The sequence below is a fragment of the Maniola jurtina genome, chromosome 24 (assembly GCF_905333055.1).
Source record: "Maniola jurtina chromosome 24, ilManJurt1.1, whole genome shotgun sequence".
Lineage (NCBI taxonomy): Eukaryota > Metazoa > Arthropoda > Insecta > Lepidoptera > Nymphalidae > Maniola > Maniola jurtina.
This window is the reverse complement of record NC_060052.1, coordinates 4283627-4294502: the sequence shown is the minus strand read 5'-3', so window position 1 is coordinate 4294502 and position 10876 is coordinate 4283627. Positions and strand designations below refer to the sequence as shown.

The following is a 10876-nucleotide window of genomic DNA, read 5'->3' as shown; positions in this document are numbered from 1 at the left end:
CATCATGTTAGGAATAAAGCCCTTTAAATCATTATATTTCGATTAACATTAGTACGTATTTTTCGGCGGGAAATAAAGTACTTATACCTATTAGTTCAGCTACGGATTGAACCTTGACCCTTATTTTTTAGGGTTCCGTAACCGAAGGCTGCCAACGGGATCCTGTTACTTAGCCTTCACTGTCAGCCTATATGGCTGTCTGTCAGAGGGATGTATTTTATGGACCGTGATAGCTAGATGGTGGAAATTTACACAGAGTGTAATTTTCCACCTTACCAGTTACCTTTCAACCAAATTTTATGCGGTACAGCCCAGAGAGATAGCTTGCATTTCAATTTCCGAAGATGGACAAAGGCTACATTTTTCCCGGAAAATCAATTCCTACTGGATTTTTTAAAAACCTAAACCCACTCGAAAAAATCGCGGGCATCATCTGACGCTAAAATTTCACACCTACATTAAAGTACTTACTGCATATACTGACCTTGACATCTAAGAAGGTCAATAGTCATTCTACGTGCAAACTCAGCTACGAATTACTTTAGCTTGATTTGATCAACTCATTACCGGCCCACTACTGAGCACCAGTCTCTTCTCAGAGTGAGAAGGGTTAGGCCATAGTCAGGCATGCAGGCTTTACTTTAGCTTACTCTACTAAAACTTGTAGAGTCGAAAGCACTATACTAATAAAATCCATAAATCTCCACTTAATGAAAACACGGTTCAAAAGCGTCAAGTAACGTTCAATAAAACCTTCGAAAAGGTTAGCAATGCAATGACCATCAATTTCGGAACGTCAGAAACATGCAAAGAAAAAAAAACCTCGCGTTTCCTTCGCCATTTCCCGCGCTTTCCCACGACCGTAGTCCGTAGCTCGCATTTCCCCGGCCAGTCGTTTTCAGAGCGCTACATCGTGTGCACGTATACCGACCTCGTTAAAAATAATGCAAGCGTAAAAATTTGTCACAACGGACAACTATTTCTGTCGTCCGATCTAAAGCGTTCAGTGGTTTATGAATTAATGGTGACAGTAGGGAATTTCATCGAATGTTCTAGTGTTTTGTGTTAGTGTCAACCGAAGGGGATATTAATTTATCTGTGATCACATTTATCTAACCGGAGACGAGCAACGCAAGTAAGTTTTGAGTGCAATTTTCTTGTTTTTCTTTTCGATTTCGACTCTCTGTAAATTTATAAAACAAAACTGTAAAAGTGAAGGATTTTCACTGAATTTTTCGACGTCTGTATTTTAGTAAAAAAGAAGAGTATGTTAGCCGAATACCAACATTTTCGACAAACGCGCTGATTGTTAACCGACTACCAAAAAAGGAGGAGGTTCTCAATTCGTCGGTTTTTTTTTTTTTAATGTAACATACACATATTATACATTCCCCGATTACTCAAAGACCCCTCGACCGATTTGCATACTGGTATATTGTGCAGGTGGTCCCATATTTTGGTGAAGATCTGATGAATATCTTCGGAGATGGAGAACAGAACTCCTCAATGGATAAGAGCAAATTGCTCGCGATCAGTGTAATAGCTTAGTTAACAGTAGGGTTTTAACTGGGCATAGCATATTATAGTACAGTGAGGCCACTAAAAATTGTGAAATAAAAAATTTTCAAAAGAAAAATAAAACCGACTTCAAAAACCACAAGCACTAAAAAGTAAAAAATAAGACACTACTGAAAATTGCCGGTTAAAAAATTATACGTTGCACAAAATTTATCGTTTTATTCGTTGAACTAATATATGATTAATTCCATTAGTTCGATCTAAACCAGTGGTTTAGCAATAATGAAATTAATAGCTGCTCGATATAGAGTTTATATTATTTTATTTTATATTCATCCACATTTTATTATATCCAGATACAAGTTAGTCCTTGACTGAAATCTCACCTGGTAGTAAGTGATGATGTAGTCTAAGATGGAAGCGAGCTAACTTGGAAAGGGGTATGGCATTTTCATCAAACCCATATTCCCTTGGTTTCTACACGGCATCGCACTCGAACCGCTACACCGCTAACCTATAAACTGCATTATGGTTTTGCCAGTAGGGTGGTAACTAGCCACGACCGAAGCCTCCCACCAGACCAGACCAGACCAGAGATTTAGAAATTATAAAATTTCAAACCCCTGCCGAGAATCGAACCCGGGACCTCCCACTAATAAAACCACGGTTACCACTACGCCACAGATGCCGTCATATGCTGATTGAAGACACAATCACTTGGATCCTGCTCTATCAATTTAGCGCAACTATCTTGGCCGGCATCATCATTTATGTATTACTAGCCGATGCCCGCGACTTCGCCCGCGTGGATTTAGGTTTTTCGAAATCCCGTGGGAACTCTTTGGTTTTCCGGGATAAAAAGTAGCCTTTGTGCTAATCCAGGATATTATCTATCTCCATTCCGAATTTCAGCCAAATCCGTCCAGTAGTTTTTGCGTGAAGGAGTAACAAACACACACACACACACACACACACACACACACACACACACACACACACACACACACACACACACACACACACACACACACACATACAAACTTTCTCCTTTATAATATTAGTGAGATGAGATGAGATGAAATCAGAGTTCCAGCGCGGAAGTTGTGATTATCACATTCGCAATTGTTGTGTTGTTGCTGAATTTATGGCATTCTTGCTACAGTTCTTAGACACTTTTAAACTTTGATTTGCGTCTGGCATGGGGTTGCCACGATACTAAGTATCTGGCAATGCATGATGTGATTTCTAATACTTTTCCGAAGAAAATATTATAAAAATAGACTTTGACGTAAGATTTTTTAGACCTTTATCACCTGTTATCTTCCAAAGCCACCATGATCTAAACTTCATAGTCGCTGATCGTTCCTCCCTGTGTTGGGGACAATTCGCAGAGTTTTCAGCTTTCATAAAATAACGAATGTCTGGCACGCGCTGACGTATAAAGTTTGCCAGATTTCCGTAAAAATACTAGTTTTAAAGTTATACAGATGATTTGTATGTAATCTTGAGACCGTGTAGCGTTGCGTGACCAGGATCGAACCGCCGACGTCTCGAATAGCAGACCGACGTCTTAATTACTAAGCTATCACCCCTTTGAAGATAAATAAGAGTGTTTTTAGTATTATTAACAAAAGTAATTGTAACAAAAAACATCCTTTAACAAGAGTTAAGCCTCTTAACAGACTTGCGGGCAAAAAGGGTTCGCGGTCCAAAATAAAATAATTATTGTGACTCTTAATTTTATTGAAACTTTTGTTGAAAATTAAACGAATTAGAAATAAGGCCTACAAAGGGCATTATAATACTTTTGAGCGCAGAAATGTGTTAGAAAAAACCAAAAAAAAATGATTAAGTTTATTTATTTTTAACCCCCGACCCAAAAAGAGGGGTGTTATAAGTTTGACGTGTGTATCTGTGTATCAGTCTATGGCATCGTAGCTCCTAAACTAATGAACCGATTTTAATTTAGTTTGTTTTTTGTTTGAAAGGTGGCTTGATTGAGAGTGTTCTTAGCTATAATCCAAGAAAATCGGTTCAGCCGTTTGAAAGTTATCAGCTCTTTTCTAGTTACTGTAACCTTCACTTGTAAAGGGTGTTATTTTATTTTAATTTACACTTGTTAATGATTAAAATTATTATAATCAAGATAACAAAAAGTTGAAAAATAATGAAATCTTGAATTGAAATAAGTACAAGTTTGGTATTGCAAAGAGTCGTGTGGTGACGGCAGATCAATACAGTTATCACCACTCCTCCTCCATTTCCTTAATTTCCGAGATTTCGGAACCAATTTGCGTAATTTTTTTTTATCGATAGAAAAACTTTGAGACATTGACCCAACAGAGATTGTATTCCTACTCCTCAATCCTGATGCTGCAGGGGACCTGACCCCCAAAACTGATGGGATTTACAAACTGATCGATTAATTATAAATTAATATTGGAGGAACCAAGTAAAGACTTTATCGTTGAACTCCAGGACCCAACTCCTCAACCCTGATGCTGTAAGGGATTGCAATCCTAAATCGTGATGAATCCACGTTTAAATGTTTTTACGAATTTTGGTACAGACATACCTTGCATCCCGGGAACGAGCTGCTACGGATAGACTACTTTTGTCCTGGAAATTCAAAAGTTCTCATGGGATTTTTAAAACCCAAATCCACGTGGGCGAAGCCGCGGGTATCATCTAGTCATATAATAAAAAAAGCTTAGCAGAAACTTAATAATAATGTAATATCCATTTAATATAAATAAGGATGTAATAAGGATTATGGGTTGTTAGATATTATATATCAAGTAACATTGAAACAGAATAATACAATCAATCAGCTTTGGTCCATTACATTTACGCAAACAAAATATTTAATCATGTTATTTATTTACGTCCTGTACTACTCATAAGATGTACCTACTTATATCATAATAATTGAAACAGTAACCCAAAATAATGGGGCAATTACACTTGGCTATTAGTCTGTATTTGGGTACCAGAATGACTACCCAAATTCGGGCACCAGACATTCGGGTACACAATAACACAAGTAGATTAGAATTTGGATGTCAAAGGACGCCTTCTATGGACCCGAAATTGTCCGTAGACGGGAGAAAGCGCATGACATCGTATATTTACTGTGTCCAAGCACAACCATTGCGACATATTATCCCTCACAGCTAAAAGTCGCACGATAGCTTTATTGCTTGTAGTTGCTTGTGGTTTGCTCAAATAACCGAATGTTGGTGGTCGACCAATAGTACTCAATTCAACCATCATCATCATCTCAACCCATCGCCGCCCGGTCCACTACTGAGGACGGGTCGCCTCTCAGAATGAGAGAGGTTCATACTATAGTCTGCCTCTCTGGTTAAGTGGGATATTTTCCTTCACCATTCGACCATCAGTAATTCCTTTTGATCCTTTTTTTTCCTCGTGAGGAAAATTCGTCATGAATACCACCGACCACGGGGGAGCACAATTATCCCAACCTAACCAGTACTTACATATTCTTACAATTTTATCCCTATCCGTTTCCAAAACCGAAAACTAAACACAAAAAAAAGGATATTCATATGACAGAAAGCACATTAGTAAATTTCGCTATAATGGTTTTTTCTTGGCTGAAAACTTTGACGAGGGTAACTTAATAGAGCGTCGAATGTCGAAATGTATAGGGATAAGTACCATACAGTAATCATACTACCATACAGTAGTAATAATAATATCTACTCTGATGATAATATGATTGCGAAAACATCAAACTCTAGGGTAGAATATGCTTTAATCAAGTTTACTTTTACCAGATATAATATCAGACTATCAAAACCATATCAAAACAATATATTTATTTGCTTTGTACTCGCGTAATACGATAAATCTGGTTTTTTTCATATATTTTTTTCGGAAAGTCGTTGATCTGGCCCCTAGATACAGGGAGGACTTTTGACCTTAGCTTTTGTTGTTATTAAATCTTTATGTTTCTATCTGTTTTTAACCCCCGACCCAAAAAGAAGGGTGTTATAAGTAAGACGTGTGTATCTCTGTCTGTGGCATCGTAGCTCCTAAACTAATGAACCGGTTTTAATTTAGTTTTTTTGTTTGACAGGTGGCTTGATCGAAAATGTTCTTATCTAAAATCCAAGAAAATTAGTTCAGCCGTTTGAAAGTTATCAACTCTTTTCTAGTTACTGTAACCTTCACTGGTCGGGGGTGTTATAAATTGTTAATTTACACTTGTGTATCTATTAAAGCCTCCTTTTATATACACTAATATTATAAAAAGTACTCTGGAACTAATTAATGATTAAATTATATCAAGCGGCCGACGTCACGGAAAAAACTAGGTACTTATAAATACGAAAGAGTGTTTTTTGTTGGTTTGTCATTCAAACTGGCCACAATGGAGCAACGGATCAAAGTGATATTTTATATATTTAAAGATATTTCATATACCTTTCTTTTTAAATAGATTGCAGTCAAGGGCTAACATTTCAAACCTAAATCCACGTGGACGAATTTACGGGTGTCATGATATCACATCACACTTCGAAACACTAATCACACTATCACACTAATAATACTAAAAATGCGAAAGTTTGTGTGTAAGTGTGTACTGTGTATGTGTGTATGTTTGTTACTCTTCACGCAAAAACTACAAAAACGGATTGGGCTGAAATATGGAATGGAGATAGGTCATACTCTGAATTAACACATAGGTTACTTTTATCCCGGGAAATTAAAGGGTTGTTCCGGGATTCAAAAAAACGATATCCACGAACGAAGTCGCGAGCATCTAAATACTAGTCCTTAATAAAAAAATCTATAACCTTCCACGTTAATCCACTTCTATTTGAGATTAAGTCGTCACTGGTCACCTGGTAAAATTGTAATCAAGGGTTGTAATCAACTGGTCATCGAATAAAAAAGTAAAAAGCGGTGATAAAGTTAACTACATTGTGTCATAAAAACATTTTCATTTTTATGCATACGTAGTGAGGCAAATCATTTTAGCAAAAACCCACTGTAGCTGTACAAAATCGTTTACAATTTGTATTGTTTGTCACGGTACCAATTTATTTGAAATACAAAGGCCGATTTTATTAAAGCTCCCCTTTTTATGGCGCCATTAAAAAATGATTTCCAATTCACTGACTCATTAAAGCTCGCTCGAATCTCTGTGAAACGGCGTTATTTTAGATTTTCTATCTGATTAATTCCTTCGGATTTAAGCGACGTAACTTCGGAAGCTTTGACAAAAAATCAATTGAAGGGCAATTTCATTTTCCCTTTAGGAGCAATTAAAACGTTAACCGGGAGATTCTTATAGTCGTTGTTTGAATAGGTCATTGAAATTTAAACTGTTAATTTGAGCCCATCAAAAGCAAGGCAATGATGCTAATTCTATTGTACATAATCTCTATACTAAATTAAATTGACTTGTCTAAATTTATATAGATATAATAGTGCTATGCTTGTCCTAACCGATGATGTTTTTAACCCCCGACCCAAAAAGAGGGGTGTTATAAGTTTGACGTATGTATCTGTGTATCTGTCTGTGGCATCGGAGCTCCTAAACTAATGAACCGATTTTAATTTACTTTTTTTTTGTTTGAAAGGTGGCTTGATCAAGAGTTTTCTTAGCTATAATTCAAGAAAATCGGTTCAGCCGTTTGAAAGTTATCAGCTCTTTTCTAGTTACTGTAACCTTCACTTTTCGGGGGTGTTTTTAATTTACACTTGTTAGAATGTGTCTTACGTAGTATATAAATATTGAGTTAGAAGTTCGATTTCTTAACATTCAAATAAGAATTAAACTCTGTTTGTATAAAATAGCTTTGAATACAGTGCTCTTGAAAGTCTGTTGAGGGATTATAAATGCAGATATCAATAATATCATCGTTAAAAAGTTTTTCGATAGTATCATGAGATCATTATTAACAGGGCTCTCTCCGTCACTTACTCCATACAATCGTAGCCCCAATTTCATTTGAATATTAAGCAACCAAAGTCCATGAAATTTTTCAGACGTATTCTAGAAACTAATATCTATGCCTGAGGTGTTTTAGATTTTTCTAAAAATATGTAGTTTTAAAATTACAGGTGCTCAAAGATTTGTATGTGAATTTTTAAGACCGCGTAACTTTGAAACCGAATATTTTAACGGAAATCTGGAAAACCACAGGCATAGATAGCTATTCGTTCCCGGAACGTTTCTACAAAATCCCATTGAGTATAATTGGTTTGTATTCCAATGAGAGACGAACTACGTTTGTATGGAGCGAGTGACGGAGAGACCCCTTTTAAGTAATCAACAACGCAATGATCTCCAATATTGTAATTAATGAGGCAATTAATAGTCTAGTACTACGTAATAGGTCTCAGAATGAGCTCTATTCTGAATGGATAATCTTTACCCGTGTGATGCATATAAAGTGGATTTATAATATCCTCCTATATCGTGTGATTTATTGGCGCCATACCCTTAACAGACGATAAGGTCGTTTGGTTCCTCGTGCAACGTAAGAATTTTCCTATCTCTATGTACTACAAATGCTATACTTCGCGTGATTCCCTTCAATAATATTTATGGTTCAAGATCCCACTGCCGCCAGACCTTCCTTATTTTCTGAGAATGTCTCTGTCTCTGTGGGATAGGGTCTACTTTTGATGTCCGCATGTTTGCTAGATTGTACCTCGGGCCAATTTAAAAATATCAGTAGCTAAAGGCACGTTAATATTACTCACTTTTCTTAAGAGGGGTCTCTCCGTCACTCGCTCCATACAAACGTAGTTCCAATTTCATTTGAATATAAAGCAACCAAAGTCCATGAAATTTTGCAGACATATTCTAGAAACTAATATCTATGCCTGTGGTTTTCCAGATTTCTGTTAAAATATTCGATTTCAAAGTTACGCGGTCTTAAAAATTTACATACAAATCTTTGAGCCCCTGTTATTTTAAAACTACATATTTTTAGAAAAATCTAAAACACCACAGGCACAGATATTAGTTTCTAGAATATGTCTGCAAAATTTCATGGACTTTGGTTGCTTAATATTCAAATGAAATTGGAACTACGATTGTATGGTGTAAGTGACGGAGAGAGCCCTGTTAATGTCTGAGTACTGATTTTTATGTATATTTTCTGAGTATCATAATATACAAATTACGACTCGGACTAATAAGTAAGATAAATTATGTTATTTTTTGCGAGCTTTAAAGCGTCTGGTGGAAATTACCGGCGACAGGAAGTGTCTGGCAGTTTTGAATATTTATTATTAACAATATTCTGTAAAATATACATGAAAATAAGTAGTCAGACTTTTAGAAAAGTGAGTAAATGCTTAAACTAGGTACTTTCAGTAGCTACCCATAAATAGATAAACAGTATGATACCCATAAATTGGCCCACGGCACAAGCTAACAGATCTGTGTACGTTAATTCTACTCGTTTCCCACACATTATGTTTCTCAGAGAATAAGGAACGTCTGATGATAGTGAGATCTTGCTCTATAACGGAAGTAAGGAAATAATAACTGCATCAGCAATGTATTTAGTGGTATAATAGTATTTCATCAAGATCAACCCATCGCAAGCTCACTAGAGTAACCCGGCTTTTTAAAAATTCCTAAATGTACCTATTATAATATTAATAAACCTATTATATCCCCGAAATGCAAGCCATCTCTGTACCAAACACCAAAATCGAATGCTTGCTTGCTTGGATGCGGGATGCTTGGCCAATGAAAAGCTATCAAACAGACAGACAGACACACTTTAGGATTTATAACATCAGTATGGATTTAAATTCATGCACATTAGGCACATGACGTATTCTATTAAAAACTTTTCAGAAGAAGTAATGGCGGAAATTTTTCACGACAAAAGTTTTATTAAAAAGAAATGCTAATGATTCTTGCGCCGCAAGTGTTACAAACCGTAATTTAATATTATAATAACCGAAGCCTTGCATAAAGAACATGCGCAACATCAAAGTTGTAGGTAACAGATTGGTCGAAGACTAACTTTTCTGCACTTTAACACTGAGAAGCTGGTCTAAGCACGTACATTTTGAATCTCAAGAGAAGAAAGCTTCAAAATATTTTTTTAAATTTTAATACATACTATCGAAAATTACGATTTTCGTAGGGATGTCAAATTTTATTGAAAACCTACCTAGGTACCAAATTTCATACAAATCGGTTAAGCGGACGGGTTTTTAGGAATCCCGGGGGAACTGTTTGATTTTTCGGGGTAAAAAGTAGCCTATGTCCATTCCCGGGATATAAACTAACTCTATACCGAATTTCGTCAGAATCGGTTGTGTTATCGGTGTGTGTCGGAGTGTTGGGCCGTGAAAAGGTAGCAGACAGAGAGACAGATAGACAGACAGACAGACAGACACACTTTCGCATTTATAATATTAAGTATGGATGAAACATAGCCAATAATGTAGCTTTCTATAGGTAAAAGAATTTATAAAATCGGTTTAGTAGTTTTTGAGTCTACCCATTACAAACAAACAAATCATTCCTCTTTATAAAATTAGTACAAAAGTATAAATATTAATTTAGATTGTATGAGTAATCATAATAATGATTATGTGGTTTATAAATAACATACGTGCAAATACAAAATAATAAAATTAACTAAAATATTAGTAACTAAAATCCAAACCACAGTATTCTCGTACTATAGATAGGTAGGTACCTACTCTGAATTCAATTGAGCTATATTTCGTACATGTTAACCAATTTCCAGGAGCTTCGGTTTCTAATTGAAATCGTTTGGTTATTTAAGCGGAAAGTTAAATTTTCGAGCGTCGGAGCCAGCTGTCCATATTAAAGTTTCGACGTGTTCTAGCGCACTTTGTCGCCAATATAACATGGCGGGGTTGTGCAATTTAAATGCCTTAAGACCAGGGGCCCATCTAGTGTAAATCACACGAATATTATAAAGGCGAAAGTTTCTGTGTATGTTTGTTACTCTTTCATAAAAAAACTACTGGGCGGATTTAGCTGCTTAACACGTAGGCTACTTTTTATCCCGGAAAATCAAAGAGTTCCCACGGGATTTTTGAAAAACCTACATCCACGCGAACGAAGTCTCGGACCTCAGCTAGTATAACATATTTTAAATGATACCCGTGACTTCCTTCGTGTGGATTTTAGAACACTTCGGGACAAAAAGTAGCCTTTATTCGTGTCCGGAATGCAAGCTATGTCTGTACCAGAATTCGTCAAAATCGTTTAAATGGATGATCCATGAAAAGTTAGCAGACTGACTTTCCCTTTAAAGTATATAGGGCATGCAACGCCCCATTTCTGCGTCAAAGGAAAGCCGACAATTTCCGCTCACGA

General features: G+C 36.3%; 1 protein-coding gene across 1 annotated transcript in view; it reads left to right on the top strand.

Annotated features, from left to right (window-relative positions):
* Window positions 1-892: 892 nt before the first annotated feature.
* Window positions 893-10876, top strand: part of LOC123877492 (octopamine receptor beta-2R-like) — a 185348-nt gene continuing 175364 nt past the window's right edge. Inside the window, exon 1 of the mRNA XM_045924288.1 lies at window positions 893-1135. The gene's annotated coding sequence lies outside the window, so the exon portion shown is untranslated. The remainder of the gene's footprint in view (window positions 1136-10876) is intronic.